Raw genomic sequence first — 9,295 nt, forward strand, 5'->3', positions numbered from 1 at the left:
TGGACTAGGAAATAGTTGGAATAGAAGCCTCTTCTGAAAAACTCAGGTGGCACCACTTCAATCTCTGCCAAGAGTAGGAGAGATTCCGATACTGCTTTAAGAGGTCCCTGAATGTATTGCCCCAATCAAATAGCAAAACACTTTGAAGGTACATATCAGTGATGCAGGCTGCATCCTCTTCACGGGAATCAGAATGGCACTGGATGGACATATGCCACCTCCTTGCTAGATTTATCATTGAGGAATACAATTAATTTACACCTCTCACATCACTAAAGAATTTTTAAAAAGGTGTTTTTTCTATGAGACAGCTCATGCTTTTAGTGTTTCAGAAAGCACAGGCTGGCAGCACCATGTTAGGAGGAAAGACAACTACATTTCTGCTGGAGTTTCTACCATTATTTTTGTTTTATTCCAAGAATGAGTTTAATCCTCATGAAAGAGAAGGGCTAATAGCACTGGTGGTGTGGTAAGCTTCCTCTCACAGTTTTGCAAATAAATCTCAGTCCTGACCTCTAACCTGTCCTGCTACTATTCCAGTCCAGAGGCTCAAAACCTACTGAATTTTCCAGTGATTCTGCAAAATTAAGGCTCACCGAACTCACTTTCACCAACATGGGATGTGAAATAGGAGCTTTTTAGATGAAACCTGTGAATGGCCCATTGACTTACACTTTCTCGGTCACAGAAGTTAGGTTCTGGCCCTAATTTGAATCAAGCCAATAATTTTACTGAGAGTGAACAAATATTAGAGATTTTTCTCATGTAGAAAAAGTAAAGAAAGAGGATTTTCAAACTAAAATTGGTCTGCAGGGAGGTATGAACAACTGAACATTCATTAAGATGCAAGATCTACCTGCTGGTTGCAGCTTAGCAACTGTGTCCTGAGAGGAGAGGAAATATTCTGAACACATGTAGGGGCTGCACCTTGTGAATGCAAGTTTCAAAACTCTCAGACTAAGCACATTCATGATACACAAGATTCATTTGAATTCTTTTCTGGGAAAACACCAGTGGGAATTCAGTAAGATACCCACTGTAAAATATGCCTAATATACTAGACAGTAAGGCTTAACTCTATATGGAAATAAAATAAATAGCCACAAAATCATGCCGATATACTGAAGTACAACATTCAGATGAAGAAATAGGAAGAGATTTATTTTTCAGTCAAGACTGCAAAACCAAACATTAAAAAATTCAGACTTTCAGCATTGATTGTTTCAGTGGGCATTGCAGTTATTTGTACCCAACACAGAGAAACACCATTGAACTTCAATAATTGAGGATCACTTGGCGGAGATGCAAGAGAGAACACTTTAATCCTTATATTGCTGGAGTGTTTGTTTCATTTATTAACAAATATTAGAAATAAATGTTAATGAAGATGATATTCAATACTACCAGGAAAACAAACCATCACTAGAAAGTACAAACATTTCAAATGGAATTAGATGAGTATATAGTGTATCTAATATGGCTTCTTTGTGGCTTTCAAAAAGCTATTTGTTAGAGCCAGATCTAGGCCACAGAGTGTGGATCTAGGATTGAACTTAACAGGGAGTGGTGGAGGGAGCTGGATCTAGAGTTTTGATCTGGTCTATTTTAAATTAAGGGAGTGACTAAAATTTTCAGATTTATATCTGAACCCAACGTTTATGAGTGATTGGTGGAAAAATTCCAAGGGCAGACACTGTACTAGAGATGGGCCTGAATCAAAACTCTGATCCACTTTTATAAACAAACAACATTACATTGCCGCAATGTTCCCTAGGTATTTCCAATACTAAATACATAGAAGAACAGAGAATATGTGGTCATTCTTTATAGTTGCAAAGACAAACCTGGAAAGTTTTTAAAGGTGAGGTCAATACTTACAGTCACTTCTTAAAGCAATGACTGTTTAAATACATTAAAGTCAGGACTCAAAGGGAGGAGCAAGTACCGCTAATACATTGTTCTCCCTGTTAAAAGAAAGTAACCTGCTTGAGGATAAGGTTAAGATAAAAAGTTTCCATTCTGAAATACTTATAATACAAGGCCCAACTAAAGTCTCCTCCAAGTTTGAACAGTCGTTCCAATACATTAGAATATTGTCATTGATCCAAAGTAGAATATGCACTGTTATCAAGCAGTAAATACCAACCCCTACCAAACCTTAACCTGATATTACTGACTGCAGTAATGATTATATAAATAGCATTGTCCCTACTAGGCATTGAAGTTTAAAAATTACTCTTTTATGATTACACTGAGAAAGCAGTTAAGTGTACCTTAAAGTTTCAACATTAGCAACCTACGCTGTTCAGATAGGATCATATTCAGCTCAAAGGAGCCCTTGCTTCTCCAGGTCCTTGGAATCTCTGAGTTCCTTGATCTCTGCAGCCACTCATGGGTTTGACAAGGAAGTAACTCTTCAATAGCCGTGGAATATCACATTAAGCATTACTGTGTTTCCTGCCCACAGGTGGCATCTCAGTAGATCTCCTAGTGTTGGGGTGGTTTGTCCCTACTGATGAAAGAAGGGGTGCTCTGTTGGTAGAAGTGCTCATAATAAATTGCAATTCTATAAGCAGCTCTCATTTAAGGAGGAGATCTTAAAAAGATTAACCCCAAAAATATCCCAGGGGATAGGTTAATATGATAAATTATCCATTTTATTTATGAGGGAACAAAACAATTCAGGCCAAACAGCAAGGCAATGGTACAGACCTGAGTCCTCTAGTCACTAGAGCACACTCTCTGAACATATAGCTAGGGTGGCTCTCAAGATGTTGATGACTTTGTCCAAAGCTGCAAAAATATCCAGGATGTTGGTGCTGGCAACTGAGATGAAGGAAAAAAAGAAAAAGTGGGGTATGGCTCTTGGGGTAAAACAGAAACAAAATTTGAAAATTGTGGGAGGTACAATACAGACATCTATATGCAAGCAGCACACAGGATATCACTCCCAAATTAAAAAAGACGGTTACTCACCTTTGTAACTGTTGTTCTTCGAGATGTGTTGCTCATATCCATTCCAATTAGGTGTGTGCGCGCCGCGTGCACGATCGTCGGAGAAATTTTCTACCCTAGCAACACCTGGTGGGTTGGCTGTGGAGCCCCTGGAGTGGCGCCTTCATGGTGCTGGATATATACCCCAGCCGACCCAGCGCCCTCTCAGTTCATTCTTGCCAGCTACTCCGACAGTGGGGAAGGGGGGAGGGTTTGGAATGGATATGAGCAACACATCTCGAAGAACAACAGTTACAAAGGTGAGTAACCGTCTTTTCTTCTTCGAGTGCTTGCTCATATCGATTCCAATTAGGTGACTCCCAAGCCTTATCTAGGTGGTGGGGTCGGAGTGAGACATTGCTGTGTGCAAAACCGCTGATCCGAATGCAGCATCGTCTCTGGATTGCTGTACCAGCGCATAGTGAGCGGCGAATGTGTGGACTGACGACCAAACTGCAGCTCTACAAATGTTCTGGATCGGGATTTGAGCCAGGAAGGCAGTCGAGAAGGCCTGGGCCCTCGTGGAGTGAGCGGTGAGGCGCGGAGTTGGGACGCCGGCCAGGTCGTAGCAAGCATGAATACAGGACATGATCCAAGAGGACAGGCACTGTGAGGAGACCGGTGAGCCTTTCATCCGGTCGGCCACTGCAACCAAGAGTTGTGTCGCCTTCCTAAACGGCTTTGTATGGTCAATATAGAAAGCCAGGGCCCTGCGTACGTCCAAGGAATGCAAACGCTGGTCTTGGCGAGTAGCGTGTGGCTTAGGATGGAAGACCGGGAGAAATATATCCTGGTTCATGTGAAAAGGTGAGACTACCTTGGGAAGAAAGGCAGGGTGGGGGCGAAGCTGCACCTTGTCCTTATGGAAAACAGTGTATGGGGGCTTGGACGTAAACGCCCTGAGTTCAGAAACGTGCCTTGCTGAGGTGATGGCTACAAGGAAGGCTGTCTTCCAGGATAGGTACAGGAGTGAACACGTAGCCAATGGAGGCCCTGTGAGTTTGGAGAGAACCAGGTTGAGATCCCACATTGGAACGGGCTGGCGTTGCTGCGGGTACAGTCAGTCCAAGCCCTTGAGGAATCTAACGACCAGCGGGTTAGAGAAGACCGAGGAAGCGAGTTCTCCTGGGTGGAACGCCAAAATAGCGGCCAGGTGAACCCTGATTGAAGATATCGCCAAGCCCTGCTGTTTTAGGGATAGGAGATATTCAAGTATAAAAGGAATAGGCACCTGCAAGGGGGGCGTGGCTCGCTGCTCGCACCAACAGGAGAACCGTTTCCACTTGGCTAAGTAAGTGGTCCGTGTAGAGGGCTTTCTACTTCCCAGCAGAATCTGTTGGACGGAATGCGAGCATTGCCACTCTGTCCGATTCAGCCATGGAGCATCCACGCTGTGAGGTGGAGCGATTGCAGGTCGGGGTGACATAGTCGGCCGTGGTCCTGAGAGATGAGATCTGGACACAAGGGAAGTGTGATCGGTGTTTGAACAGATAGCTCCAACAGTGTGGTGTACCAGTGCTTCCTTGGCCAAGCTGGAGCGACTAGAATTACCCGTGCCTGGTCTCTGCATAGCTTGAGCAGTAGCCTATGGACCAGTGGAAGTAGAGGGAAAGCGTAGAACAGGTGGTCTTTCCAGGATAGAAGGAACGCGTCTGACAGAGAGCCCAGAGCTCGCCCTTGGAGGGAGCAGAACGTGTGGCACTTCCTGTTGGCTCGAGATGCAAACAGGTCGACCTGGGGAAATTCCCACCTCTGGAAGACGGAATAGATGATGTCCGGGCGAATTGACCACTCGTGTGTCTGGAAGGACCTGCTGAGACAGTCCCCGCTAGCGTCTTCTGGACTCCAGGAAGGAACGATGCCGTGAGATGTATCGAGTGGGCGATGCAGAAGTCCCACAGGTGAATGGACTCTTGGCATAGAAGCAACGAGCGGGCTCCTCCTTGCTTGTTGATGTAAAACATGGCTGTGGTGTTGTCGGTGAGGACTAACACGCAACGGCCCTGTAGGAGACTGAGAAAAGCCTGGCACGCCAGGCGCACCGCCATCAGTTCTCGAACATTGATGTGCAGGGCTAGTTGGGGTGCGGTCCACATTCCCTGGGTATGGTGCTCCCCAAGGTGAGCGCCCCAACCTAGAGATGAGGCGTCTGTAACCAGGTGCAGGGAGGGTTGAGGGGCATGGAACGGCACTCCTGCGCAAACCGCCTTGCGGTCCAGCCACCAGGTGAGGGGGGCCAGGACCGAGGTCGGGATCGTGACCACCATGTTTAGGCTGTGTTGATGAGGGCGGTACGTTGACGATATCCAGGCGTGCAGTGGGCAAAGTCGAAGTCTGGCGTGTCTGGTTACATAAGTACAAGAGGCCATGTGACCCAATAGGGCAAGACACGTCCTTATTGTGGTAATCGGAAAGGCCCTGAGCCCTTGAATGATGCTTGTGACGGTATGAAAGCGATTGTCTGGTAGAATAGCTCGGGCACGTCTGGAGTCTAGAACTGCCTCCATAAATTCTATCCTCTGGGTTGGCTCCAGAGTGGACTTCTCTTTGTTGAGCAGAATGCCCAACTCGTGGAATGTTTGTACTATTATGTGGACGTGAGCTTGAACTTGCTCTCTGGTGCGGCCACGTACCAGCCAGTCGTCTAAGTACAGGAACACCTGTATCCCTTGTCGACGAAGGTATGCTGCCACGACAGCCATACATTTTGTGAACACTCTCGGAGCTGCGGACAAGCCGAAGGGAAGGACTGCAAATTGGTAATGCACCTTGTTTACCACAAATCGAAGGAAGCGCCTGTGAGGGGGATAGATCGCTATATGAAAATATGCGTCCTTCATGTCGAGGGCGGCGAACCAGTCTCCAGGATCCAGGGATGGGATAATGGTCCCCAATGAGACCATGCGGAACTTCAACTTTACTATGAATTTGTTGAGTCCGCGTAAGTCTAAAATGGGTCGCAGACCCCCTTTTGACTTGGGGATCAGGAAGTAGCGGGAATAAAACCTCCTGCCCCTTAACTCTGGAAGAACCTCCTCTATGGCCCCCATAGAGAGGAGCCCAAAAACCTCCTGTGTAAGGAGATGCTCGTGAGAAGGGTCCCTGAAGAGGGACGGGGGAGGTGGGAGGGGAGGAATGAAGAAAACTGGAGAGCGTATCCCCTCTCCACCGTGCGAAGGACCCAACGGACCGAGGTTATAAGGTACCAAGCACGGTGGAAATGGGAGAGGCGATCCCGAAAGGAGGGAGCTGGATCCTGGGTAGTGGCTGGGGCGCCGTCCTCGACCACACCTTCAAAAGTTTTGCCTAGGGCCTGAAGGTGGCCTTGGCAGCCCCTGGTTCTGACCAGGTTGAGGGCCGGTCGACCTTTGTCTACCACCTCGGCCCCGCCTTCTGGCGAAGTCCTGTCTCGGACGAGGCAGGGGAGGGTAGAACCTTTGAGGCTGGGGCCTAAAGGGTCTGCGCTGGGGCCCTGGGACATGCATCCCCAGGGAGCGCATGATTGTTCTCGAGTCCTTGAGGCTCTGCAGCCGAGAGTCCGTCTTCTCCGAGAACAGCCCGTGGCCCTCAAAGGGTAAATCCTGTAGGGTCTGCTGCAGTTCCGGAGGCAAGCCCGAGACCTGGAGCCAGGAGACTCGCCGCATGGCAATACCTGAGGCCAGCGTCCTGGCGGCCGAGTCCGCTATGTCCAAGGAGGCTTGTAAGGAGGTCCTCGCCACCTTCTTACCCTCCTCCACTAAGGCCCCGAACTCTTCCCTTGAGTCCTGGGGAACCAACTCCTTAAATTTTCCCATAGAGTTCCATGAATTAAAGTTGTAGCAGCTCAAGAGCGCCTGCTGGTTTGCCACTCTGAGTTGCAGCCCTCCCGCTGAATACACCTTACACCCGAACAAATCGAAGCGCTTACCGTCCTTCGATTTGGGCGCTGCAGCCTGCTGGCCATGACGCTCTCTTGCGTTCACTGATGACACCACTAGTGAACACGGTGGGGGATGAGTATATAAGTACTCGTAATCCTTGGAAGGGATGAAGTACTTCCTTTCCACCCCTCTAGCTGTGGGTGGAATAGAGGCAGGAGTTTGCCATATTGTAGTGGCATTAGCCTGAATCGTCCGAATCAGAGATAATGCCACCCTGGATGGGGCATCAGCCGAGAGGATGCTCACCACCGGGTCCTGCACCTCTACTATCTCCTCTGCCTGGAGATCCATATTACACGCCACCCTACGTAATAGGTCCTGGTGGGCACAAAGATCTATCGGGGGTGGGCCCGAGGCTGTTGTGCCCGCCACCGTCTCATCTAGGGAAGATGAGGATGCCTCAGGTGGCAAGGGGTCTACTGGAGGGTCCTGCTCTAAAGGTCCCTGAAGCGGAGCATCGCCTGCCCCTGGGTCCAGGGTCTCAGGTGGTGTAGGCACAGGAGCCTCCATGCCCCCTGGGGGAGGACGGGAGATGGTGGCCTCCGGGACCCTGAGCTCAGAGCGTGCCAAGCGAAAGGCTGATGGTGGAGCCCCCTGCGCCTGGTGATACGCCCACGGGGTCCAGAACGACCAGTGCGTAGGTCCCTGCGCAGGATCCTCCGCCCCCTCCTGCCAGTGGCCCAAGTCAGCCGCAGCAGCCTGACCCTGAGGAGGGTATGCCGATCTCGAGGCCCCGTCGGAGGAGCGAGATGCTGATCTTGAGGGCCAAGGCAGTGCCGAACGCGTCGGAATCGGCTCAGGACGATATGGAGCTGATCGGCGCCGGTCTGCAGGTGATCGGTCCCTGCGCGGTGCCGGTGAGCGGTACCGGGATCGGGATCAGTGCCGGTGGCCATGTCAGTGCCGAGATCCGGATCTGGACCTAGACGACGACGACCACGAGTAGACATGGTACCGGGAGCGGCCCCTCGAGCTGGTGCGGTGCTCGTACCGGTGCTGAGAACTACGTCTTGAGTCCGATCAGTACCGATGATCGTGACGGTGCCGAGACGTAGACCGGTGCCGTGAAGAAGATCTTGGCCACGAGTACGACCGGTGCCGAGGCGATAGTCGGCGCCGGGACTGCGAGCGGCGTCAGGACCTGCTCTGAGACCTGGAGCGGTGCCGTGAGTCCACGTCCTGAGATGGCGGGCGTACCAGGGAAGGCTTGCCCCTGGATTGCACCGCGCGAGGAGCCGACGGTGCCGGTGGTTGGGACGGCGCCAGCTCCGTGAGAGCAATAAGGTCTCTCGCCGTCGCGAAGGTCTCTGGAGTGGACGGAAGACAAGGCTCCACCGTCGACTGAGGTGGTGATCCAGTCCGCACCGGACTCAACGGCCGCGGTGCCAAAGTCGACGGTGTAGCAGGCACTTGCTTCTGGCGCTCTAAAGACGGACGCGGCTCTACCCCCGGCAACGGGAGAGCCGGCGTCTGCAGGACAGCAGACTACTGCGCCTTGCGGGATTTCTTATATCCCGGAGACAGGGAATGGCGCCGAGGGCCCTGTGGCGGGCGCGGTGCCGAAGGAGGCCAGTGCCGTGAGGCCTTGTCCGATTCTGCACGCAGTGCAGTACCGGTCAGTGCCGCAGGGGCGCTGCGCACCGAGGCGCTCGGTGCTGGGGCTGGGCACGCCGAGGGAGGATCCGGGCTAAGTGCCGCCTCCATGAGGAGCTGCCTAAGCCTAAAGTCCCGCTCCTTTTTGGTTCTCGGTCTGAAGGCCTTACAGATCTTGCACTTGTCTGTCTGATGGGACTCTCCTAGACACTTCAGACACGAGTCGTGCGGATCATTCGTAGGCATAGGCTTAGTGCAGGACGCGCACGGCTTAAAGCCGGGAGCCTTGGGCATGAGCCCGGCTATGCGCCGGGGGGGAAAAGGGGGGAGAACAACCCCCTTAACCCCCGCTAACTATTTACAACTACTAAAAACGAAGATGAATAACTATCTAAAACTATACAACAACTATGACTACAACTATCTACAGAATTAACAGGATAAGCTAGGGAGAGTGGAGAACAGCTATGCCGCGCTCCACAGTTCCAACAACCGTCAGGAGCGGTAAGAAGGAACTGAGGGGGCGCTGGGTCGGCTGGGGTATATATCCAGCGCCATGAAGGCACCACTCCAGGGGGCTCCACAGCCGACCCACCGGGTGTTGCTAGGGTAGAAAATTTCTCCGACGATCGTGCACGCGATGCACACACACCTAATTGGAATCGATATGAGCAAGCACTCGAAGAAGAAACCCCACATCTCAATACCCTCAAATGTTTCCTAGATTGCAAAGTCTGCAGGAACCCATGACATTGACCGATGTTGAGACATTTGTTGAAACCTAAGGA

General features: G+C 50.8%; 1 long non-coding RNA gene across 1 annotated transcript in view; it reads right to left on the bottom strand.

The window, feature by feature from the left end:
* Positions 1–3,008, bottom strand: part of LOC117886804 — a 36,869-nt gene extending 33,861 nt beyond the window's left edge. Inside the window, exons 1-2 of the long non-coding RNA XR_004648056.1 lie at positions 2,713–3,008; positions 2,274–2,512 (exon numbers count right to left, since the gene is read on the bottom strand). This is a non-coding gene — a long non-coding RNA (uncharacterized LOC117886804). The remainder of the gene's footprint in view (positions 1–2,273; positions 2,513–2,712) is intronic.
* Positions 3,009–9,295: the final 6,287 nt, after the last annotated feature.

Source organism: Trachemys scripta, chromosome 13, assembly GCF_013100865.1.
Source record: "Trachemys scripta elegans isolate TJP31775 chromosome 13, CAS_Tse_1.0, whole genome shotgun sequence".
NCBI classification, from domain to species: domain Eukaryota; kingdom Metazoa; phylum Chordata; order Testudines; family Emydidae; genus Trachemys; species Trachemys scripta.